General features: G+C 44.3%; 1 protein-coding gene and 1 non-coding gene across 7 annotated transcripts in view; both read left to right on the top strand.

The window, feature by feature from the left end:
- NOX3 (NADPH oxidase 3) overlaps positions 1-26,656 on the top strand; it is a 119,939-nt gene that overhangs the window by 17,767 nt on the left and 75,516 nt on the right. The window lies entirely within an intron of this gene.
- On the top strand, positions 13,395-13,467 carry TRNAA-UGC. The gene has a single exon. It is a non-coding gene; the product is annotated as a tRNA-Ala (tRNA).

The following is a 26,656-nucleotide window of genomic DNA, read 5'->3' as shown; positions in this document are numbered from 1 at the left end:
AAAGAGACATTTTGCTGTTACGAAAATGGTCATTTTCTCTACAGGGTTTTTGGACACGTTTCCTAAAACGTCCAAACTCAGACTTAGACATCCTATCAAAAATGCCCCTCCAGTCATCTATAGGAGAGCAAGGTATCCATTTGTGAGATTGACAGTCATAGCCCCCCATCTCCTGCCTTAGAGCCTGACAAAATGGTGCATAGTGCCAGCTCTGCTCTTGAACAGAAGCTTTGTAAGGCGCATGCATATGTGGTTATACACCATTCCCAGTGGGGCTAATAATGCTTCTGCTACACCTCCTTGTCACTACTGCCTTCTATTAACTTTACATTGCGCCTGTGTTGTTGTTAGGTGTCATTAACTCTTATTCGAGTCCTAGTGACTTGATGAACACCATCATGTTTTCGTGGCAGAATACAGAAGGAGGTTGCCAGGCCTTTCTTCTGCGCAATATAAATTCAAAGTTGTCACCATTGTCGCATGAAATGTGATCCTCTGCCTCCAATACTGCCCAGATGGGTGGTACATCGTTAGTCTGACATCTCCACTGAAACCTGTCTGCCATGGGAGGCCCTGCTGGTAGTGAAACTATCAATGGCATAGCTTTCAGCTTCTCAAATGTGCACAAGCCCCAGTGGCACAACAAACCCATGTAGCATGACTAGAGCCTGTATTATTCGCATGTGCAAAACCTATGGCAAGCACACCCTTGATGCCGATCTCACAGGAAAAGAGATCAGTATCAGTGGCATAGTAAGGGGGGAGGGAGGGTGGTCTGCCCCAGGCATCATCTTGGTGGGTGCGCCGGCACCTGTCCTCCTCTCCAAACCCCTTGACTCCCCCTGCCGTGTGCAGGTGCCCCTTACCTTCCCTTCTCTCGTACCTCTTTAATTTTCCCGCTGAGAGCAGCATCACGAACTTGCTGCCCGCATCAGGGTCGTCTCTCTCTGACGTCACTTCTGGGTCTGGAACCTAGGAAGTGATGTCAAAGGGGCAGCAGACACGACGCGGGCAGCAAGTTTGTGATGCTGCTTGCGCCAGGAAAATAAAGAGGTAAGGAGGAAGGGAAGGGGCACACGCACGGCAGGGAGGGGGGTGCGGAAAGTAGCAGGGGGAGGGGATGGGCGCCACCACCCCGGGTGCCCCTCACCCTTGCTCTGCCACTGATCAGTATACATAATAATAATCAGTTTATATACCGCAAGGCTGTGAAGTTCTATGCGGTTTACAATAATTAAAAAATTAGAATTAAAATAAGGAAGTTAAATAGAACTAAAAAAGTAAAAAGCTAATTAGAGACACTATAATGATCGAAATGGTCCTTAATAAAAGTTTTCTAATTAGCAGATATGTCTTTAAGGACTCCTTTTACTAAGCTGCGCTAGCGTTTTTAGCGCGCGCTGAAGATTAGCGCACGCTAACCTCCGCGCTATGCGGAAAATACTAACGCCAGCTCTATGGAGGCAATAGCATGTAGCGTGCGGGGCAATGGAATGTGCGTTAAGCGTGTGCTAACAACCACTAGCGCAGCTTAGTAAAAGGAGCCCTCGATGTCTCCTAAACGCCCCAAAAGTGTCAGTGTTCTAAATCCTTACCCCATAATGCTTCTTGATATGAAAAGAGATTTTGATGATGTTTTTTTAAGTATGCAGAAGTGCCTGCGCCTTTAATTTTGAGCATTTTTGTCATACAGTCAAAATGTGGGTATGAATGGCAACAGGGAGCAGGATGAGGGGAATGAAAATAGAGCAGCAGGCACACGTACCATTGAAATGATTGCCCTGGATGACTGGTCCCAGCAGGTGGTTGAGAACATGGGACTTAAAACACATCCTAGTCCCCAATAATCAGAGCCCTCCAGGACAACTTTTCTTAGGTCAATGATCTTCAACCTGTATAATTGCACACACAGTAAGCCAAGGCTGAGGGTAGTAGCAAGCATTTTATTTATTTGGATTCAGCTCACACCTTTTACGTGAATGCATGACATTTTGCTTTTTGATATTTAAGCATTCAGATGTGCTATATTTGGGTTTTTCATACTTATTTTAAATAAACATGCCCATGGTATCTAGAGCACCCACCACTCCAACTCCCTTTCCCTGACATACTTAAAATAAAAATGTTCCTGGTGTCTATGTATTGCCCCACCCCTCTCCCAGGCATACCTAACACCTTCTCCCCTGTTTCTGGAGTATCTAGAAGTGGCAGATGTGATGACCACTCACTGCTGCCTTGGGCATTGCCATCTTGAAAAACGTCAGCACCTGATCCAGCACCTCATCCTCTTATTTGGCAATACAGTACTTCTATAGGTGGAGATGATCAAATAAAGGAAAATTTCCCTTGTGTGGCAGACTGGCCCCACTCAGTGCATCCCAAGATGCTCTGTGCAGTGTCAGATCCTCAGCTGCTGCCAATTTTCAAGATGGTGGCACCAGAGGCAAGAGCAAATGGGCATCACTCCTGCATCTTCCAGGTATACCCCAATAGATGAGTCAAGGGTACCCAGAGGAGGAGTTGGGGTACACTAGACAGTAGGGGCATACTTTTTTAAGTAGAGGGAAAGGGTATCTAGTCAGTGAGTGGGGGGTACACTTAACACCAAGGAGATGTTTAAGTCAGGAGGAGTGGGGAAGGGGTGGTCTAGTCAAGTTGGGGAGGTGGATGTTAATTTTTTTAAATATTATTTTACAGGGAAAGGGAACCAATTATTTAAGAACATAAGAATTGCCGCTGCTGGGTCCATCGTGCCCAGCAGTCCGCTCACACGGCAGCCCTTAGGTCAAAGACCAGTGCCCTAACTGAGACTAGCCCTACCTGCGTACATTCCAGTTCAGCAAGAACTTGTCTAACTTTGTCTTGAATCCCTGGAGGGTGTTTTCCCCTATAACAGCCTCCAGAAGAGCGTTCAAGTTTTCCACCACTCTCTGGGTGAAAAAGAACTTCCTTACGCTTGTACAGAATCTATCCCCTTTCAATTTTAGAGAGTGCCCTCTCGTTCTCTCTGCCTTGGAGAGAGTGAACAACCTGTCTTTATCTACTAAGTCTATTCCCTTTATTATCTTGAATGTTTCGATCATGTCCCCTCTCAGTCTCCTCTTTTCAAGGGAGAAGAGGCCCAGTTTCTCTAACCTCTCACAGTTCGGCAACTTCTCCAGGCCCTTAACCATTTTAGTCACTCTTCTCTGGGCCCTTTCAAGTAGTACTGTGTCCTTCGTCATACACGGCGACCAGTGCTTGGATTCCAGGTGAGGGCGTACCAGGCCTGGTACAGCGGCATGATAACCTTCTCCGATCTGTTCATGATCCCCTTCTTAACCATTCCTAGCATCCTGTTTGCCCTTTTCGTCGCTACACATTGCACATATGGCTTCATCGACTTGTTGACCAGCACTCCCAAGTCTCTTTCCTCGGGGGTCTCTCCAAGTAACGCCCCGGACATCTTGTATTTGTGTTGTTGTTGTTTTTTTTAATATGTTATCCTGTTAGTGGGTGAGCCACAGTTTTAATATAGCAGTAAATAGCATGCTCATTGAATAATTCATTATGCAGGCAATGTTTTACAGAAAACTCACAATAGAAGCTATGTAAAGGGAACAGGACTTGATATACCACTTTTTCTGTTCAGTTTAGATATTTTAGACAGGTACTTATTTTGTACCTGGGGGAATGAAGGGTTAAGTGACTTGCCCAGAGTCACAAGGAGCTGGAGTGGGAATTGAACTCACAACCTCAGGGTGCTGAAACAGATGCTCTAACCATTAGGTCACTCCTCCACTCTGTAGCAGTCACTGGCTGTACCACTTTCTGCAAAGATCCCTGCATCCCTCTGGCCAGCTTTGCAGGTAGGGGGGTCAGGGTTTTGGGGAAATGCTGGCAGTAGGGAGTGGGCATCCCTCCTGCCGGGGATTGTTTCGTGGTTTGCGGCAGATAGAAGTGGGTATCCCTCCTGCCACGGACAGTTTGTGTATGTGTGTGTGTGTGTGTGTGGGGGGGGGGGGTTCATGGGTTCCCTGCCACTGCTGCTGCCGCTCAGCTGATCATGGCAGGGAGATTCCCTCGCTGTGATCAGCTCAGCAGCAATGCGATTCTCTAAACGGCATCTATGACATGGACGTCGGTTAGAGAATTGGGGTGGTTAGGCGGGGTGAGGCATCTGTCCATTAGGACAGATGCAATTCTATATAGGACGCCCATGTGCGATTCTCAAAAGCCACTTAGGCGGCTGCTGATACCAAGTGTCCTATACAGAATCAGTCCCTTAGTGCAGTGATTTTCCACTTTTTTCATTATGTATTTTTCCAACAGAAAGAAGTGGAAAATCACTGGACTAAAGGGTCCTTTTACTAAGGCGCGCTAACTGGTTTAGTGCGCGCTAAATGCTAAGGCGTCCATAAAATATAATGGGTGCCTTAGCATTTAGCTAATTGTTAGCACACGCTAAATCAATTAGCGTGTGCTAAATCGGTTAGCACGCCTTAGTAAAAGGACCCCTAAGTGTATAGCCCTCGAAGGAGACTACTCCAACTTTGTTGGTTAAGCTGAGAACTTTTTAGCGGCCCCCTCATATATGCTCTGCATCAAAGGAGAGGTGCCAACTGGATGACTATTCAATATAAGGTCAACCCTAGGAAGTGGGGAACCCAGAAAAAATTTTCTTGCTCAATCACATGAAACAAATCTAGATATATTTTCTGGACATTAAATAGTTAAATAAATGAGTCCATCTTTACAAAAATCTTAAAACAGCTACCAACCCATGGGTAATTCCCAATATACTTTTATTCCACACACATTTAATGTTGCCCATTTCATGATTCATTAAAAATAGAAAATGGCAGCTCTATTTAAAAGATTATTTCAATTAATCTAAATTTTATTCTTAAATGTAGCACTCACATTCTTTGATATACTAGTATCAAGGAGATTCAATAACATATTTTCTGGGCCACTGCTTTACTATCCTTAAACGCAGTATCTGTACTGATTAATCAAATTTGGTCTAAGAGGGATTAATTTGGGTGTATCAAATAAAGAAGATTGTCAGGATGCACTTCCTTTTCATCTATTATCAGGTCTTTTTTTTTTCATTTTGAATTTAAAATGAAGCTGAGTTATAATGCTATACAGCAGATACTGGATCATTCCTTTGATAAACATCTAAAATGCAAATGAATATAGGCTAAAACTGCAAGCAAACGGTTTGAAAAGAATCTGGAGAGAGCGAGAGAGAGAAAAAAAACTTGCCAACATAAAAGAAGAATGATTGTTTCTTCTTTCATATTCAGTACTTTCCCAGAAAAAAATTATCTGTACAGAAAAACAGAAAAAAAAAACCCAACAACAATACATCAAAACGCAGAAGCATGAAAAAGTGATGAGCTTTCAGATTGTCCTCCTTTGCATGCAAATCATATCAGAAGTTCTCATTAGCATAAGTGCATGAGGAACTCTAAATGCTTTTAATTTCCAGTCTTTGCCAGCCGAGAAGTAATTTGTCACTGTCAGGGCAAAAAACTAAAAAGAAAAAAAGAGCGAGAACGACTTCATGCTAAATTGGAATCATACAAATTTTTGATTTGCTAATTGACTGATCCAGCAGTTCAATCAACTGCCTTGAAGGTGTAAATAATTCAATGTAGAGCTAGAAATAAAAGCATAATGTAATTCTTCTGAAAAGAAATTTGCATTTGCTGCTGCAGACAAACCCAATCATATCTTTTTCACAGATACTCTATTTTCCATATTATATCCTTAATATTGTCAAGACAAGCGCAAGCACAAACACATACACACATACACCCATTCTTAAAAACAACATATATTATGTGAGGGGTTGTTATTTTTTTTTTTTTACTCTATAAGGTAGAGTTGCTGTAAATATGTTATCCAATATTTTCAAAATTATGGTGCATAAATGCAATCGCCTAATAAAATAGGAAAGAACAAAAATATAAATCTTGAAAGCAAAACTTCTCCCAATAGCAGTTAACTACTCATGCCCTTAATCAACTGCTCTAAATGTCAAATAGAAAGCAAATTTATAGCAAAAGCACAATTCATTAATGTGCCCATACTAAATATATATTTAATGGTGGTACAGGTATTTGTAGTGGTATAGTTTTATACTGGCACATATGAATTGTGTAATTACCTTTCTTTTTTTTTCTCTTTTCCAAATTTATCTGTAGAACATGTCTAGCATTCATAATGAAAATGAAAATTAGCTTTTACTGCACTGTTAATTTGCCTTAGCTCTGTTCCAGAGAAACTACCTGCAGGGGTAAAATCCAGTTTTTCTCTGTATTCAGACAATGCCTTCTGTCTCAATTTAAAGTAACTATGGCCCTCTTTTACAAAGCCAATTACCGTGGCAGTCCGCGGTAATCGAACCGAAGCCCACTGGGTATTAATGAGCTTTGGTGCCATTGCCGCTTGGCAGCCGCTAGCACAACTTTGTAAAAGGGGGGAGGGTATGCTATTACTACTATTAATTATTTCTAGAGCGCTACCAGATGTACGCAGAGCTGTATAGAGTCATAAAGCAGACAGTCCCTGCTCAAAAGAGCTTACAATCTAAACAGACAAACAGAATGTCAGGGTGGGGATAGAGTTAGGGGGATGCTTAATCTGCTGGCTAGGGTGGTAAACAATAGGTAGTGGGGAGTTGGGTTATGGGTTGAAGGCTATATCAAAAAGGTGGGTTTTCAGTCTGCTTATAAGCAAGGAAGGGAAGGGGTGTGATGGACAAACTTAGGTAGTTTATTCCAGGCATTCCGGGCAGCTAGATGAAAGAATTGGCAGTGAAGGAGAAGGGTACTGATAGGGTCGTCAGATTTTGTATATACAAAAAAAGGACACCTGATCACGCCCCATTCCGCTCCAGCCCTGTCCTGTTCCACTTCCAGCTCCGCCTTGATCTGCCCCAGCCCCACCCCCATACAAACCTCCCCAAGCTTGGGACTACATCTGAGCATACATAGATGTTGACGTGATGATGTCACGCACTTGCATATGATGTCATCGCATCAATGTCCACGTATGCACAAATGCTCTCCAGATGTGGCCCTGAGGTCGGGGACTTCCAAAACCCGGACAAACTGTTGGGTTTTGAAAATCCCTCCGAGCACCCAAACAGTCCTCTATAAAGAGGGCATGTCCACGTTTATCTGGAAATCTGGTAACCCTAGGTATGGATAAAAGCAGCTTATGTGAGGGCTCTGGGTCTGTGATTAATATCCATACTTTAAGGCTAAGGAGTCTAGCACCACCTACAGACAGACTGGAAGCAGTGTAATTAGTACTAGATCAGTGGTCTCAAACTCGTGGCCCGGAGGTACTATTTTGAGGCCTTCGGTATGTTTATCATAATCACAAAAGTAAAATAAAACAGTTTCTTGATCATATGTCTCTTTAGCTATAAATTACAATATTATTATTAAGACTTAGCCAAAAGGAAAGATTTATAAACTATAAAGAGTTTTACCTCATGCAATATTGTCATTTCTTTAATAAGACTAACTATTTTTTTCTGAGGCCCTCCAAGTACCTACAAATCCAAAATGTAGCCCTGCAAAGGGTATGAGTTTAAGACCACTTAACTAGACAGACAGGGGGGTTTTCTCTGAGTCTTCTGCGCAGTGTGCATTGATTTGGTGGCAAGATGGAAAGATTGTTCCAAGCAGAGGTAATGGGAACAGCGACAGTCTTTCCAGAGAGCTCTAGAAGCCCAATAGAATTCCCTGGCTCAAGTGAAGCAAGCATTACAGACCTCTCAACTGCAAGCCCCTTCTCCCATCTGGCCCTGAAGAAAATGGTGCCAGAAGATGACGCATACTATTTAACAAATTTTGAGAGGCTCCTCCAATAAGAACGAGATAAAGACCAAAATTAATTAATAACACTATTTAATAACACCTATCATTTCTTCTAAATCATAGCTTTTTAAAGGCTTAAATAATGTTGCTCTCTCCATTAGATATAATTTCCTATTGCATCTATTTTTTTTTTTAATACATTCTTGTCTTTCTGTGGACCACATAGAACTTAATGGTTTTGCGGTATAAAAGTGAGTTTTATGTCATGTTATATTGTCGACTGCCCTTAGGTATAAATCTAATGATGCCTACCTGTAAAGTAGGCATGTTTAGGTATCGCTAGGCATGTGAAAGGTGCCAGTAAATTAGGCCAGGTAAAATCTGGCCTATTATACTGGCGTCTACCTCAACAAAGCCTAGTAATGCCTAAGGATGCCTAGGCACTGTTAGGTGTCATTTTATAAAGGATGCCTCACAATTGATTGACACCTTGCAGACCAGCGCCTACAAGTTAGACACAGGTGCCATTTATAGAATCAGGCCTTTTGTGGAATGTATGGTTCTGAAAAGACCAAATTACTTGTTGATGGCACAATGTAATAACATTTTAATTTTCCTAGATAATAAGTGTTCTTTCTTAATTGTCTATGCCACATAAGTATAGAAAATGGCTATCATTCCCCTAAAACTTTGCCTTTTTGACCAGGACATTGATATTTTGAAATTTACCATTTTTTGCAGAACATTCCAGATTGTTTCCAAGTTGAATAAACTTAGGGGCCCTTTTACTATGGTGTGGTAGGATATTGCCACATGGTAAACAATACCACAGGTGTGCCACACTTCCCACTGTGGTAGGTCATTGGAGACTTGACACTGGGAAGTCATCAGAGACTTCAAAATGGTGTCATTACCAATGGGTCTCCAAGGCAGTTTTACCAAGTTTCCCTGCTAACTCTGCCTTTGGGATAACAGGGACACAAAATTGAACTATCAAAGGTGGGACTGGCCACAGTAGACCGAGTTCTCTATGGGGAAAAACAACGTCAAGTAGGAACCACTGGTGGACCTCTGGAAAGTACTGATACCACCACTGCACATCAAATTGGATTTAATGAAACAATATGTCAGAGCTCTAGATAAGGAGTCGACAACCTTCAAGTACCTTCAAGACATCAATATGACAAAGGTCAAAACTGGTATCTTTGTCAGACCACTGATAAAGAAGATCTTGGAATGCAAGGAATTTCCCCAAAAGCTAACTAGGAAGGAAAAAGCAGCTTGGAACAGCTTTATCACAATGGTTCATGGCTTCCTGGAATCTGGTGAATTACAATAAAATGGTCTGTAGGATGTCTCTCAAAGTCCATGTCCTTAATGCTCATCTTGAGACATTCAAGGAGAACATGGGAGCATACTCAGAGGTGCAAGGTGAGCACTTCCACCAGGATATACTGGACTTTGAACATCACTACCAAGGATAATATAATGAGAACATGATGGGTTACTATATCTGAAGGATGATTTATGAAAGTAACTTACAAAACACATTGCAAATCTCAAACTACTCACTTCTAAATCTTCTGTGGTCATCTCTGTATAACTTCAATATAAATATATGTTAATTGTGATTCATATGTTGCTTTATATTACTTTATAAAAATGGAAAGAGGAAAATTTGGCGTTTTCACATTTTATGTAGGTAAATTACAAAATTTGACTATCCTGGTCACAAAAGCAAAGTTTTATGACAATAACAATATATTCTATACTTTTTAGGCAAGTGCAGTTAGGAAATTATACTTTCTGCCCAGGATCAAAAATTGTGTTACATGGTGAAATCAACATTAAAATCTTAAATTCAATCTTTATTGCTATTGGGAGTCAATGAAAGTGATGATAAAATTGGTGTGATGTGTTCAATTTTACATGTATGCATTAAAGCAATAAATTTTATGCAATTTGAAGAGTAAGCCAAGCAAAAGAAAATTGCAATAGTGAAAATGAGAGAATATAATCACTGGCATAGTAAGGGGGGATATGTGGGGGGGGGTGCGATCCGCCCCGGGCATGGACTTTGTAAAGGGCACCCTCCTCTCTGCCCCCTCCTTCTCGCACCCCTCTTGCCGCACTCATGCGCCACTTCCCTTCCCTCATACCTCTTTCATTTTTCCTGCAGGAGTAGCATACGAACTTGCTGTCCGTGCCAGTGTCGCCAGGGTGGGATTAATTCTTCGAGGGCCCCTAGGCACACATGTACACTTGGCTCCCCCTGGCCCTGCCCCGCCCATGCCCTGCCCCCATTTATCTGTTTTCTTATTTACTTCTTTATTTCCACTTGTCTTTCTTTTTTTTTTTTTTTTTTAAATTCAAAACAAACAAAGATTATATAAGAACATAAGAATTGCTGCTGCTGGGTCAGACCAGTGGTCCATCATGCACAGCAGTCCGCTCACGTGGCGGCCCTCTGGTCAGAGACCAGTGCCCTAACTGAGACTAGCCCTACCTGCGTACATTCTGGTTCAGCAGGAACTTGTCTAACTTTGTCTTGAATCTCTGGAGGGTGTTTTCCCCTATGACAGACTCCGGAAGAGCGTTCCAGTTTTCTACCACTCAGGGTGAAGAAGAACTTCCATATGTTCATACAGAATCTATTCCCTTTCATAGTATACCAGTGCACAGTTTTTCTTACATGCAACCCCCAAACATCTATGAACAAATCCCTCTTCCTTCCCTTCCCACCTACTTACCCAGGACTCTGAACCCTTTCCATACATATATAAAAGTGTTCAAATATATTATAAAGCACTAATACTATCCAAAATACTTTATGTCTATATTAATAACCAGGGTTTACAATGCCTCTCAACTGCCTCACTCTATGTCAACCAGCTGTAACCCATATGTATGGATAAACAACCAAATCTGTAACTCCTCTAGTATGTTCCACTCCATGTATGTTAGCTTGTAACAAAACAACAAGGCAAGCAGTCCACCAAAGAATCCAACCTGAAACAAAAGAAGATCGGCAGAAAATAAGGAGATTCAATTCAGGTTTATTCAAGGTGCTCTCAAGAACCATGCCCGATGCATTCTCCAAACAAGGCTAGTCAACGCTAACAGAAAACCATGCCTTTCATACACAAAGAACACAGACACACTATCACCCAGTATGGCATAAATAATCACAAACTAAAAATAAAACTATGTAGATAAAGGTTAAACTGAACCGCCAAGAAGCCAAACTGCATACAGTGAAACACCACAGAAACAATGATATATAGCCCTCTAATACTCTGCAAAATATAAATATAGAAGATGTACATTTGAAGAAACTGACAATCACCACTTTACAAATTAACAAATAGAAATAAAACAAAAATTGACAATAAGAATATACCATTTTATTGGACTAATCCATTTTTCAATTAACTTTCAGAGGCCATAGCCTCCTTCAGGTCAATATAGTATACTACTGTTACATTATACTGCCTGACCTGAGAAAGAAGGTTTTGGTCTCTAAAAGTTAGTAAAAAAAATGTATTAAAATTAGTCCAATAAAAAGATTACCTTATTTTCAGTTTATAAAAGTTTTATCAATAAAACTACAATACTATTTTATTCTTTTTTCTACCTTTTGTTGTTTCTGCTTTAATCATCTTGCCTTCACTCTCTTCTTTCTAGCCAGCATCTGTCCTCTCTCTATCTTCCATGTAGCATCAGCCCTTTCCATCCACTGTCTGCTCTCTTCCTCTGCCCCTTCCATCCATTGTCCGCCCTTTCCCCATTCCATAAAGTATCTTCCCTCTTTCTATGCTCCTTCCATAAACTGTCTATCCTGTGCCCCTTCTCTCCTTTGTACATGATTCATTTCAGCTTTACTCCCTCTCCATTTTTCAGTCTCAATCCCCTCCCCTATGCTCTGGCATCTCTATCTTCTCCTTTCCTTCCTTCATTCCCACTCCACCCATGGTCTGGCATCTCTGTCTCCTTCCCTTCCCTCCCCCATGTCCTGGCATCTCTCTCCCTCCATGCTTTGGAACCTCCTCTCCCTCCTTTCCCTCTGGTCTGGCATTTGTCTCTTTAGTTCCCTTCCCTTGCCCCCATGCCCTGGCATCTCTCTCCTCTCCTTCCAACGCCACCTCCCCTCCCCCTCCATTATCTGGCATCTCCTCTCATTCCTTTCTCTCCCTCCCTCCTTACTTTCTTTCCCCTAATCTGTCATCTGGCTCCGTCCCTCTCCCCATGCCCTGGCATCTCCCCCTCCCCCTCCATGGTCTGGTATCTCCTTTCCTTTCCCTCCCTCCCACTTGGCATCTCTCATTCCTCTCCCTTTTCCTTCTCCCTTCTTCCCTCTCTCTCCCTAATTGGGTGCAGCAGCAGCAGCATTTCTCCCCTTCCCCCTGCTGCAGCAGCAGCATTTCTCCCCTTTCCCCTTCATCAGCAGCATTCCTCCCCACTCCCCCTGCAGCATCAGCAGCAGCATTTCTCCCCCATCCCTGTGCAGCAGCAGCATTTCTCTTCCCCTCTTCCCTGTGTAGCATTCCTCCCCCCTCCTCCCTGTGCAGCAGCAGCATTCCTCCCCCTGTGCAGCAGCAGCATTCCTCCCCCCGTGCAGCACCAATAGTATTCCTCCCCTTCCCCCTCCCCTGTGCAGCAGCATTCCCCCCTCCTCTGTGCAACAGCAGCAGAATTTCTCCCCCTCCCCTTGCCCTGTACAGCAGCAGCATTCCCCCATGCAGCAGCAGCATTAGCATTTCTCTCCCCCTCCCCCTTCCCTGTTCCTTCCTCTGGCAAGTGTTTCGTTTCTGGCCATCCCCCTAGCTGCCTGTTCAAAGCCACGGGTGTCGGCTCCTCGCGTGATCCGCAGCTGCGTCGGAAGTCTTCTCTCTGACGTTGTGACATCAGAGAGAATGCTTCCAACGCAGCCACGGATTGCACGAGGAGCCGACACCTGCAGTTTTGAACAGGCAGCAAGGGGGCCGGCAAGAAACAAAACATTTGTCGGAAGGAAGCACAGAAGGAAGGAAGGGAGATCGTGTTAGGGCTTGAGAGGGAGCACAATATGGGCCTGCAGGTTGGACACTTCTAATTTAAAGGTTTGCTGCAACTGCTGCTGATTAAGGAATACAGCAGTAGCATAATAGGGAGGGTGGTTCCGGCGGCGGGCTCCCATGACCATTTCGGGTTCCAGGCCCATGCCTATTGGGCCTACCCGTTAATCCGGCCCTGAGTGTCACCTCTCTCTGACATCACCTCCGGGCCCCGCGCCTAGGAAGTGACATCAGAGGGATAGCTAGAGGAAATAGCAGAAGAGGCCCTGATTCATTTGTCCTTCCCTATATCATAGGTTCACACCCCATTTATCAGAGAGAGAAGAGCACAAATCACTGAACAGTTGTGACTGTACTACAGCAGACAGGTGAAAAATGGGCAGCAGACTTTACAGCAGGCTTCTTCTCTCTTTCCATGAAACTAGATTGAGAAAGTGATTTTGGTTTAGCACAGCAAAGCAACTAGGCAGTGCTCAGCAAATCATCCATTTTTTCATCTCCCGAGCAGGCTCAAACTGCAGGGGAATTAGCTCAAATGGTAGAGCGCTCGCTTTGCATGCGAGAGGCAGTGGGATCAATGCCCACATTCTCCATGGATCCTTTTGCTATTTTAGGGCTTCCAAAGAAGAAAAGTAAGATCTAGAAAAGCATGCTAAAGCTATACTTTTCTGCTTCTAAGCCATTTCAGTTAGAGACTATGACATTGAGGAAGTATGTGAAATGCAAGCATGGGTCTGTGCTGCTTCAAATAAGGGAAGACATGCTGGCTTACCAAGCGACAGCTGCTGGAGTGCTAACCGCATTTTCACTGGGAGCCTCCTAAATGCTGTAGGGAGGACCAATTGTGTACAGCTATAGCTTTCGTTGAACATTTTAAGGGGTTAGACTCGTAGCTCTTTTTGGAGGTCCCATCTCTGTTCTTCACTCTCCGAAGATGAATGAGCAAAAAAGACTTAACTCCTCTGGAAGACCGCCCGCCTGCTATGTACTACATTGAAGCCTACAATTTCCACAGGATTTTCGGAGCTCTGGAAATATGCTGTTTTTGGTGGAGGGTCAGAATGAGTAAAAAGTCCTGCATCCTAATCTAATCTAAGCTTCGATTTGTATACCAGGTCATCTCTTACTGGAGCTCAACTCGGTTCACATAAAAAAACTTACAGACACAAACCCATACCTTGCCACTCAAGGCAACAAAACCCCAACAGCTTCCCAACTAGCTGACCATTTCAAACTCAAGATCATCAAAATCAGAACTACCTTCAACAACTCAACTACCATACTCAACGAGTTAATAACTACCCCCACAACAGAAGAAGCCATAACAGCAGACAGAACATGGACCACCTTCCCAACTCTACAATGGCCTGAACTGAACCGACTATATAAAAAATACAGCCACACTTCATGCGACTTGAACAACTGCCCATCGTATCTACTCACAAATGCCTCCCCTAAATTCAAAACCAGCCTCATGCAGTGGATACAAAGCACTCTCATAGAAGGCCAATTCCCACAAGATCTAGGATAGATCATAATCACACCCATACTGAAAGACCAAAAAGGTCCTGTAGACACACCTACCAACTACAGACCGATCGCTTCAATCCCACTCTATGTCAAGCTGATTGAAGGACTCGTGGCTCAATACCTCTCTAACTACCTAGCAGACCACAATATACTTCACTCATCCCAATCAGGATTTAGATCTTACCACAGCACGGAAACTCTACTAGCAACACTACTGGACATAGCCCGACAACACCTCAGTAAAGGTCACAGGATCCTAATTATCCAACTAGATCTTTCCGCAGCCTTTGATCTAGTTGATCATACCATACTACTCCAGATACTTGATGCAATAGGGATCTCAGGGGTGGTGTACAACTGGTTCCAAGGATACCTTAAAACAAGAACTTACAGAGTTAAGATAAACGATACGAAATCCAACACATGGTCTAATCCATGTGGAGTCCCTCAGGGCTCTCCACTTTCACCCATTCTATTCAACCTCTACATCTCTTCCCTTGGTACCACTCTAGACAACCTAAATGTAACATCCTTCAGTTACGCAGACGACATAACTATCCTCCTCCCCTTCGAAACCCAAGACAACTCCGCTACTGGACACTTGGAAACAATACTGGACGAAGTAGAAAAATGGATGACAAACCACAAATTAAAACTAAACTCGGACAAAACCAAATTCTTAATGCTTGAAACGGACAAAATCCCATCCATAACAGACCTGGAAATCAAAACTACCAAATACCCAATCCAGACCTCCCTCAAAATCCTGGGAGTGCTGATAGATAGATGCTGCACTATGCAGACTCAAATCAACAAAACTACCCAAAAAGCATTCTTCACAATGCGCAACTTACGAAAAATAAGGAAATTCTTCGACAAAGAACACTACAGGATCATTGTTCAATCCCTGGTACTAGGACTTGTGGACTACTGCAATATCCTATATCTACCATGTCCTACAAAAATGATCAAAAAACTACAGACCATTCAGAACACGGCTTTCAGACTAATCTATTCCCTCGGAAAATATGACCACATATCTAACGCCTACCTAGACTCACATTGGCTACCGATCAGAGCCAGAATCCAATTCAAACTATACTGTCTAATCTTCAAAGTACTCAACGGTACAGCACCTGCCTATCTAATCGATCGCCTACACCGAAACCTTCCACCCAGAATAAGAAGAACACTGACACCATTCTCATACCCACCACTCAACGGCACTCATCGTAAAAAGCTTTACGATAACCTCATAGCAACGCATGCAGCAAAACTCGAACCCTCCATAACCAGATTGTTAACCTCAACATCTGACTTCAAAGCATTCCGCAAAGAACTCAAAACGCTACTTTCAAAAAGCATATTCAAAACACCTAATCTCCTCTTCCACATACACCGACCAGGTTACCCACTCCCTGACACCATATCCTCAACCGACCAAAAAAAAACAAAAAACCTAATTCTTCCTACCGACTCATATTACCTACCAACGCCTGGAAAAAGATTTGATATGTAATGTAATATAACTGCTCTCATCCAATGTTACCAAGTCTATACTCATTCTGTAACTATGTCTTACCCTAAATGTCACGTACCCTCCTGGAAATGTCCAGCTTCTTCTTATGTAATCCGTTTTGAACAGCAAGGTACAAGCGGAATAGAAATCAGTAAAGTAATGTAATGTAATGTAATAATTAAGACTAGAGTATATGGAGAAAGAAGCATGAGAGAAGAACTCTAGTATTATCATTTCATTGAGACTGAGATTAAACCATTTAAGGATTGCGAGAACAACAGAGTTTTCAGGGTCTTACGAAATAATTGCATCCTGATTAAAACATTTACTTTTTATTAAGTGTGTATGCTGTACTACAGACCAATCTGCCCTCTTGCTCTCTCTGGTGCATTTGGAGAAAATAAAACCAGTCCCAGGATTTTCTGTTTTTACCAGAGCTCGAATGTCTCCAACAGCCTCAACTGGCCCTATTGTCTTGGGGACACTCCGAGCAGGCATACCCTGCATATCACAAGGTACACATCAGAGTTCGATATCTGCCTTCAGCACTCCCCTTCAGATTGAACCCCCAACTTCATCTAAACCCCCCCCTTCCTCTACGGATGCCATACACTCCTTTCTGTTGCTTGTTCATATTTCAAGGCGAGGTGTTCTGTTTGCTTATCCAAACACTCCTACCACAACTCCCTTGTTCTTTCTACAAAGTTGCATTGGAAAGCATTTCTGAAGCCATACAACTGCGCAGTTGCCCTACTTTTCTTTCTGATTTATTTATATATAGTTTATTTGAGCAGCTCAAGGTTGGGGTAGGGGCAGGGCAGAACTTGGGAGGCAAGATGGGGGGGAGCAAAAACAATAGTTGGTCGGAGGTGCCACAACCTCTTGAGCTGGCCCTGATTCCATCTAGCATGTGCCTTCTTTCTCTACCCCCTTCCATCCACATCACAAACAAATTCATCAACATATCATTTCTCTTTCCAACAAGATTACAAACCCCCTTCCATACCCCATTATCAACTAAAATTCACAGTACCCCAAGGCTCAATCCTTGAGAAGGTCTCAGTTCAGTCACTGATGTTATTGGTGTTGTCTACAGGATGCCCTCCTCACAGGTTATTCCAACCCAACTCATTCAGTTATTTATGCTTTGTCTACTTGCAGTCTCTTCAACAGTCCTCTGCTCCTCTTATTGCCTCCCAAACATACCCATTTCCATCCAGCATCCTCCCCTTTTTCTCCTACTCACTTCCATCCAGCATCTGCTCCCTCTCTTTCTCCTCCCCACTTCCATCCAGTGTCTACTCCGCTCTCTTTCTCCTCCCCACTTCCATCCAGTGTCTGCTCCTCCCCACTTCCATCTAGCATCTAGTCCCACCTCTCTCCTCCCCACTTCCATCCAGCTTCTGCTCCCCCTCTCTCTCTCCTCTACACTTCCATCCAGCATCTGTTCCCCTCTTTCTCCTCCCCATTTCCATCCAGTGTCTCCCCCCTCTCTTTCTCCTCCCCACTTCCATCCAGCATCTGCTTCCCTCCTCACTTCCATCCAGTGTCTGTTCCTCTCTCTCTTCTCTTCCACTTCCATCCAGTACCTGCTCCCTTCTTTCTCTCTATCCACCCCACTTCCATCAGTATTTGCCTCTTCTCTCTCTCCCTCCAAAGTCGGATGTCTCTCTCTCTCTCTCTCTCCCTCCACAGTTGGGTTTCTCTCTCTCTCTCTTCCCATCCCCCGAAGTTGAGTCTGCCTCTCTCCCTCCACAATTGGGTATATGTCTCTCTCTCCATGGTTGGGTCTCTCTCTTTCTTTCCCTGAATGCATCTTTCTTTCTCTCCCTGGTTGGGTGTTTCTCTCTCGTCCCCCTCCCCCTCCATGGTTGGGTATCTTCATCTTACCTCCCCCCAATGGTCCAGTATTTTTCCTTCCTTCCTCCTTCCTTCTCTTCACTCCTGCCATTGTCTGGTCTCTTCTCCTTTTCCCCCGTGATCCAGTCTCTCTCTCCCTCCCCTCCACAGTTGAGTCTCTCGCTTCCTAGTTGGGTCTTTCTCTTTCTCTCCCTAATTGGGTCTGGGTCTCTCTCTCTCCCTACCTCCATGGTCTGCTATCTCTGCCTACCAACAAAAACAGCAAAGGTCAAGAAAAATGTTAGTGTGTAATTCTATTCATCAAATCACAAAGAATTGAACATAAGAACATAAGCAGTGCCTCCGCTGGGTCAGACCAGAGGTCCATCGTGCCCAGCAGTCCGCACACGCGGTGGCCCAACAGGTCCAGGACCTGGACTGTAATCCTCTATCTATACCCCTCTATCCCCTTTTCCAACAGGAAATTGTCCAATCCTTTCTTGAACCCCAGTACCGTACTCTGCCCTATTACGTTCTCTGGAAGCGCATTCCAGGTGTCCACCACACGTTGGGTAAAGAAGAACTTCCTAGCATTCGTTCTGAATCTGTCCCCTTTCAACTTTTCCGAGTGCCCTCTTGTTCTTTTATTATTCGAAAGTTTGAAGAATCTGTCCCTCTCCACTCTCTCTATGCCCTTCATGATCTTGTAAGTCTCTATCATATCCCCTCTAAGTCTCCTCTTCTCCAGGGAAAAGAGTCCCAGTTTTTCTAATCTCTCAGCGTATGAAAGGTTTTCTATCCCTTTTATTAGACGTGTCGCTCTTCTCTGAACCCTCTCGAGTAACGCCATATCTTTCTTAAGGTACGGCGACCAATATTGGACGCAGTACTCCAGATGAGGACGCACCATCGCCCGATACAACGGCAGGATAACTTCTTTTGTTCTGGTTGTAATACCCTTCTTGATTATGCCTAGCATTCTATTTGCCTTCTTAGCGGCCGCTGCGCACTGTGCCGTCGGCTTCATTGTCATGTCCACCATTACCCCCAAGTCCCTTTCTTGGGTACTCTCCTTCAATAATATCCCTCCCATCGTATAGCTGCACCTTGGGTTTCTGCTACCCACATGTAGTACTTTACATTTCTCAACGTTGAACTTCATCTGCCATCTCGTCGCCCATTCCCCTAGTTTGTTCAAGTCTCTTTGCAATTCTTCGCAGTCCTCTTTAGTCCGAGCTCCACTAAATAGTTTTGTGTCGTCCGCAAATTTTATTATCTCACACTTCGTCCCTGTTTCTAGATCATTTATGAATATATTAAATAGCAGCGGCCCAAGCACCGAGCCCTGCGGGACACCACTCGTGACCCTCCTCCAGTCCGAGTAGTGGCCCTTCACTCCCACCCTCTGTTTCCTACCCGCTAACCAGTTTCTGATCCATCTATGTACATCTCCTTCCACCCCATGGTTCTTCAGTTTTCGAAGTAGGCGTTCGTGGGGTACTTTGTCAAAGGCTTTTTGGAAGTCTAGATATATGATATCTATGGGGTCACCTCTGTCCATCCGTTTGTTAATTCCTTCGAAGAAGTGCAATAAGTTAGTTAGGCACGATCTCCCCTTGCTGAAACCATGTTGACTGGTTGTCAGAAGTTTATTTCTTTCAAAATGTTCATCAATGTTGTCTTTTATAAGTGCTTCCACCATTTTACCTGGAACTGAGGTCAGACTCACCGGTCTGTAGTTGCCCGGGTCACCTCTTGATCCCTTTTTAAAGATGGGCGTAACATTGGCTATCTTCCAGTCCTCTGGGATCACGCCTGTTTTCAGGGATAGATTGCAAATTTGCTGCAGTAGTTCCGCTATCTCCTCCTTTAGTTCCTTCAGAACTCTTGGATGGATTCCGTCCAGACCCGGGGATTTGTCAGTTTTTAGTTTTTCTAGCTGCCTGCGTACGTCTTCCAGGCTCACTTCCATGGATGCTAATTTTTCTGCTTGATCTCCCTTGAAGATTTGCTCAGGTTCCGGTATGTTGGATGTGTCTTCATTTGTAAACACAGACGAAAAGAACATGTTAAGTCTTTCTACTACTTCTTTCTCTTCCTTCACCACTCCCTTCCTGTCTCCATCGTCCAGCGGTCCCACCTCCTCCCTGGCTGGCTGCTTCCCTTTAACATATCTAAAGAAAGGTTTGAAATTTCGAGCTTCCCTGGCAAGCCTCTCTTCATACTCTCTTTTGGCTTTTCGAACCACACGGTGACATTCTTTTTGATACTTCCTGTGCTCTTTCCAGTTGTCCTCAGTTTTATCCTTTTTCCATTTCCTGAATGAATATTTCTTATTGCCTATCGCTTCCTTCACTATTTTAGTTATCCATGCCGGGTCTTTTGTTTGACTCTTTTTGCACCCCTTTCTGAATCTGGGGATATACAGATTTTGCGCCTCGCTCACCATGGCCTTGAAAAAAGACCAGGCATGTTCTACCGTTTGCCATTTCTTGGAAGTGTTCCTAAGTTTCTTCCTTACCATTATCCTCATTGCTTCATAGTTTCCTTTCCTGAAGTTGAAAGTTGTCACAATGGTTCTATTTCCTTTCGGTATTCCTACTTCGACCTTGAACTTGATCATATTATGATCGCTGTTTCCCAACGGTCCTACTATTTCCACTTCCTTTGCAGGTCCCTTTAACCCATTTAGGATTAGATGTAGAGTGGCATTTCCTCTCGTCGGTTCTCTTACAAGCTGCTCCATGAAGCAATCTTGTATAGCCTCTAGGAATTCTGTCTCCCTAGCGCATTTTGAGCTTCCAAGACTCCAGTCTATCCCAGGATAGTTGAAGTCTCCCATAATAACCATGTTACCACTTTTGCATTCACGCTTCATCTCGTCTTTCATTTCTTCATCTATATCTCTGGTTTGCCCGGGTGGACGATAGTATAGACCCATCTTTATTTCAGGCCCTTTCCTTCCAGGTATTTTAACCCATAGCGATTCCAGGTTGTTGGTCGTCTCTGCTTTGTCCATTTTTGTCGATTGTATGCTTTCTTTTATGTATAGGGCTATTCCACCTCCTTTCTGTCCTGACCTGTTCTGGCGATAGAGCTTGTACCCTGGCAGTGCTGTATCCCATTTGTTTTCTTCATTCCACCATGTTTCAGAGACTCCAATGATGTCTATGTCTTCTGCATTGGCCATGGATTCCAATTCCCCCATTTTGTTTCTTAGGCTCCTTGCATTAGTATATATGCAATTTAGATCCTGGTATTTTCTTGTCTTCATTTCCTTTCCCTGTGCTTCGGTCTTTAGTTTATTCTCTTGTGCTACAATACTTCTAACCTCCTCTTCTGTGTTAGTCAACTCCTGTAATTTGACCATTGTTTCTTCCCAGCCTTTTTTCCCTCTAGTATCTTCATGGGATACCTTCTTCCGAATCGTCGACGCTTGGTCGACTGTCGGCTTTCCCCTTCTTCTTAGTTTAAAGCCTGTTCTATTTCTCTCCTGACGTTGTTTGCTAGAAGTCTAGTTCCCGCCGTGCTCAGGTGCAGTCCATCTCTCCTGTAGAGCTTGCTCTTGCCCCAGAACATTGTCCAGTTCCTCACGAAGTGGAATCCTTCTTCCTCGCACCATTTCCTCATCCACGCATTTATTGATTGTAGTTCCTCCTATCTTTTCACATCTGCCCTCGGTACCGGTAGGATCTCTGAGAACGCTATCTTCTGAGTCCTCATCTTCAGCTTCCTTCCCAGAATCTTGAACTGTTCAATCAGCGCGCTTCTTCTATAGTCTCTCCTGCTGACATCATTCGTCCCGACGTGGATCAATACTGTGGTCTCTTCCGTCTCCGCTCCGTCCAGGATCTTTCCAATTTTGTCTACGATGTCCTTGGTTCTTGCTCCTGGGAGACAGGTCACCAGTCGATCCTCTCTCCCTCCTGCTACGTGGCTGTCCACATGCCTCAGGATCGAGTCTCCCACTAGGATCGCTGACTTTCCCTTCTTTAATTTTCGCTTCGGTCTCAGGTCAATGTCCTTGGAGTACTTCGCTGATTCTTCTTCTATGTCTTCGATGTACTTTGCTGTTTCTTCTTCTAGGCATCGACTAGCCATTTTCTCCCCCTCGTGTGATGTTCCTCTGTGGGCGTCTTCTTTGAGGTCATCTGCTTCTTCTTCTCCCTTCCATGTTGGTGTTGGTGTAACTTCGTCTTCCATCTGAAGTTCGTTCTCTTCCACCCTCCTCCTGTAGGCTTCCTCAATGAATTTCTCGAGTTCCCTGACTTCCTCCTCAATGTGTCTCTCGTTCATGAAGTCTTCAGCTGTCCTGACTGGGTCCTCAGTAGTGTAGAGTCCTTCTAGCACCTGTATCTTGTCCTCTAGTCGCTTTACTTCCTTCTTCAAGCTTTTCAGCTCCTGACACACACGTTTCAGCATCTCAGTTCACCAACACTTTGAGAGATTTAGCAGTTCTAGTTTCCTGTGGGCAGTGTAGGAAAATGTGTAGGTAAGGTCAAATACCCAAAGTTTAAAGTGAATGGTTGTTTGATGGTGAAGGACTTGGAATGAAACCAGAGGAAAGCAAGTCTTCACTTGCAAACCAAAATCTCTGTGTGTTTTGATTAATTCACATCAACATCATACAATTAATCACATTTTATAGTACAAAGGCTCCTGAGGCAGGCTGTAGAGGCCAAAATACATGCATGTCGAGCCACCACACAAGTCTTTGTGATTTGATGAATAAAATTACACACAAACATTTTTCTGGACCTTTGCTGTTTTTTGTTGGTTTTACACTTGCTTCTGGATGTTTTTCTCCTGGTTTTTGACTTGACCTGGTATCTCTGCCTACCTGTCTGCCTCCCCACCCCCCAGTTGGGTCTCTTTCTTTATCTCCCTTGATTGATCTATCTATTCATCCTTGTTGGGGGGGTGTCTCTCTCTCTCTCTCCCTGGTTAGCTCGCCCTCCCTCACTCTGCAATCTGATCTCTCTGCCCTCCCTCCCTCCATGGTCAGGTCATTCTCTCTTTCTCTCCCAGAAAAGGTCTCTCTCTTTTTCTCTCCCTGCTTGGGTGTCTGTCTCTGTCTGTCTGTCTGTCTCTACCTCCCTGGTTGGGTCTGTTTATCTGTCTCCCTCTCTCTCTGTTTGGGTCTCTCTCTCTCTCTTCACCTCTCTCCATGGTCAGTTATCTCTACCCTTCCCTCCCAAAGTGGTCAGGTATCTCTCCCCTCTCCCCCCCCCCCCCCCGGTTGTCTGGTATCTCTGCCTACCCTCTCCCCACTGTCCAGTATCTCTGCCCACACTCTTCTCCCCTTCTCCCCACCCCACAACCCTGTTGCCCTGCCTCTCTATCCTCCTTTCCTCCTCCATGGCATCCCTCCTACCTTCCCCACTAGCAGTGCTCTCTTTTACAGGCTAACACTTCCTGATGGCTGGCCAACTCTAGAGTCTCTTCTGCTCTATGGCAGTCCCAGCTATACAGGAATAGGAAGCAGTGGAGACTCTGGAGCTGGCCAGCCAGCTGTCAGTGCTAGCCTGTAAGAGAGAGCACTGCCGGCAGGGAAGGTAGTAGTGTGGGACAGGGGTTGCAGGGGAAGGGATGAAGGAAAGACTGGGCCAAAGGAATGCCGTGAAAATGATTCCATCCTGCGGTACTACTGTAGAATGATCCACTGTTCTCGGAGTATTCCCAGGGAATTTTTCAGGGCGATCCCGTTACCACAGTAACTGCGGTATTACCACAGTAATTCGCCCTCTGTCTAAAAATCAAGATTCAAGGACCTGAGAGAGCTCTCTGGTGTACTGTTTGATATCTATTCAACAGCCTCTGCAACAGTGAAGGATGACCTTATACACATTACATTATTTCAGACACAAAATAAATCAATAAAAGAACCTTTGGTTTGATGTACTTTCTCATAAAATTAAACTGAAAACATATATAACACAATTTACTGTATATCTATCTATCTATCTATCTATAGCAGTGAATGTATTTAGAAATGTTCCAGAAGCTATTAACTCAGACAGCACAAGGCTGACAGGTAGCTGACATCTTAGAATTTTACCAGGGTTCCATTTTACTTGTACACAAAATTAATTTTGTTGTGAAGGTTCCAAGAGTAGAAAAGTTGGAAGTAGTCATGGAACTTGACTTGAGCAGATTAGAAAGAAGATTCTTGGTGTCTCTTAGGGATTTGTATAGAGCAAAAATGAAGCAGCTCTTTGCTACCTTGTGCTGGCAGTTTAACCATTGTGCAGTCACTCTGATGTCTGTTCTGTCTGTGCTCCAAAGATAAAACTTTGCTGTTGGTGTGTAGTTGAAAAGTCTGTGAAAATTCAGCCATTGCAGAGGTCACTCCTAGGACTCAGAAGCTGAAAAAATGTGTTTCCTTTCTCCTAATCAGATTCTTCTGGGATCCAACTCCTCTGGACTCCCTCACAACCCAAAACAAATACATGTACTGCTATTTCTTCAACTAACTTGTTTCTCTTGTATCGCTATTCCCTGAAGTTCAAAATATACCAATTGGAGCTGGCAAATATCATCCATGTTGGAGGGGCTAAATCAATTGTCTTACCTCTTGCATTTTCTTGTAGAGAGTTGGACAGGGACAGAAAATTCAACCATCCCCACCCATTCCCAATGGAATCTAACACATACCCACCTGTACCCACTAAGATCTGCCCCATCTCCAACCACGCCCACAATTAATCTCCTCCATCCCCACCCAAACCCAAAGGAGTTGACACTATTATTTACTTGCTTGCAGCTCTCTGTATCCTCCCAACCCCAACAGCCTCTCATGCATGGGATCAGTGGCATACCAAGGGGGGGGGGGGGGGCGGGGGGCGGTCCGCCCCGGGTGCAGGCTTACGGGGGGTGCACAGCTGGCCAGGTCTGGAATATTCAACAATGAATTTGAAACAGCTCCCTTTCTCCCTCCCTGCCCCTTACCTCTTGGACGCGAGTCTAAATTACCTTCTTACAGCAGCTGGAGGTGATTGTGCCTGCCGTAAAGGTCATCTCTGACGCAACTGGAAATTGCATCAGAGACGACCTTTACGGCAGCCATACAGCAGCCGGCTGCTTTACAAAGGCAGTTTAGACGTCGCCAGCCACAGGGCAGGGACGTTTGTCGGACTGGGCCTGTTGTCCTGGGGGGGGGAGAAAAAAGTGCCACGAAGGTAAGGGGCATGGAGGGAGAAAGGGAGGAAAGGTGGGGTGGAGAGGAAAAGACGCTGAAGGGAAATGGGTAAAACAGAGGGGGGAGAAGGACGCTGAAAGCACATGGGGAAGACAGGGGGGGAGAAGGACGCTGAAAGCACATGGGGAAGACAGAGGGGGAGAAGGACGCTGAAAGCACATGGGGAAGACAGAGCGGTGAGAAGGACGCTGAAAGCACATGGGGAAGACAGAGGGGGGAGAAGAACACTGAAAGCACATGGGGAAGACAGAGGGGAAGAAGGATGCTGAAAGCACATGGGGAAGGCAGAGTGGGGAGAAGGATGCTGAAAGCACATGGGGAAGACAGAGGGGGGGGAGAAGGACGCTGAAAGGACATGGAGAAGACAGAGGGGGGAGAAGGACACTGAAAGCACATGGGGAAGACAGAATGGGGAGGACGCTGAAAGGACATGGGGAAAAGAGAGTGGGAAGAAGACGTTGGCAGGGAAGAAGACAGAGATGCCAGACTATGGGGGGAGCAGAGGGAAGAAGATGGGTACCAGACCAATTTGGAAGGGGGGAGAAAAGGAGAGGCACAGTAACAGAGCAAATTGAAGACGCAGAGAGAAGAGAGACAGTGGATGGAAGGAACTGAATGAGAAGAAGAGGAAAGCAGAAACCAGAGAAGACAAAGGTAGAACAAAAATTTTCTATTTATTTATTGCTTTAGGAGACATGTTTCATTGTTTCTGCGGTGTTGCATTGTATGCAGAGTCCAGCTTCTTGCTGGTTCAATTTAACCTTTGTCTATGTATTTCTATTATATCCCCCCTTTTACAAAACTGTGGAGCGTTTTTTAGCTCCAGCCGTGGTGGTAGCAGCTCTGATGCTCAGAATTCTATGATCGTCAGAGCTGTTACCACTGTGACTAAAATCCACACTACAGTTTTGTAAAAGAAGGAGGGGTTAGTTTGTGATGACATATTCCAGACTAGGCAAAGGTGTTTTCTGTGTTCTGTGTGTTCGAAAGACATGGTTTTCTGTTAGGATTGACGGTGTAGGATTGATCTGTACTAGTCTGGCTTGTTTAGTTTTACAATGGGTGTATTGATGTTGTACTGCTCACTGCAGTATGTAAGTTGCTTCCTTTTCCTAGGTACTCATGTGTGACGTGTGGCTTGTTACTACAAATCATGTTTTTCATACAGATGGGGGGTGCCAAAAAATGATGGGCTCCGGGTGTCACATATGCTAGGTACGCCACTGCATGGGATTCACTGTTCAGCCAATGAGTGACCAAGTCGTAGTTCCAGCTGCCTCTCTAGGCATTCCAAACCTCATTCTGGTGCTTCAATTGCCTCTCTCAGTGCATACCAAACCTCATTCTGAAGTTACCAGAGATTTTGACTACACTCCTGCGGAAATCCCACAGTAACTTCTTCCATCCCTGCGGGAATCCCGTGGAAATTTCTTCAATACTCACATAACTATACACTTAAGCCTAAATTCTATATACGGTGCCCAAAATATTGGTGCTGAAAAAAATGCTATTCTATATGTTGTGTTTAAATTTAGGCACAGTTTATAGAAAAGTGTCTATGCCAAAATTTAGGTGTGAAAGCCCGTATTCTATAATTACATGTGTAGTTTAAAGTAACCGCCTGACCTGTCCATGGCCCACCCATTTCTGTGCCCCCTTTTTTTGACTTGCATGTAAAATATAGGTGTGCTATTCT

Source organism: Geotrypetes seraphini, chromosome 3, assembly GCF_902459505.1.
Source record: "Geotrypetes seraphini chromosome 3, aGeoSer1.1, whole genome shotgun sequence".
Taxonomy (NCBI): Eukaryota; Metazoa; Chordata; class Amphibia; order Gymnophiona; family Dermophiidae; genus Geotrypetes; species Geotrypetes seraphini.
This window is presented reverse-complemented; position numbering and strand designations above follow the sequence as displayed.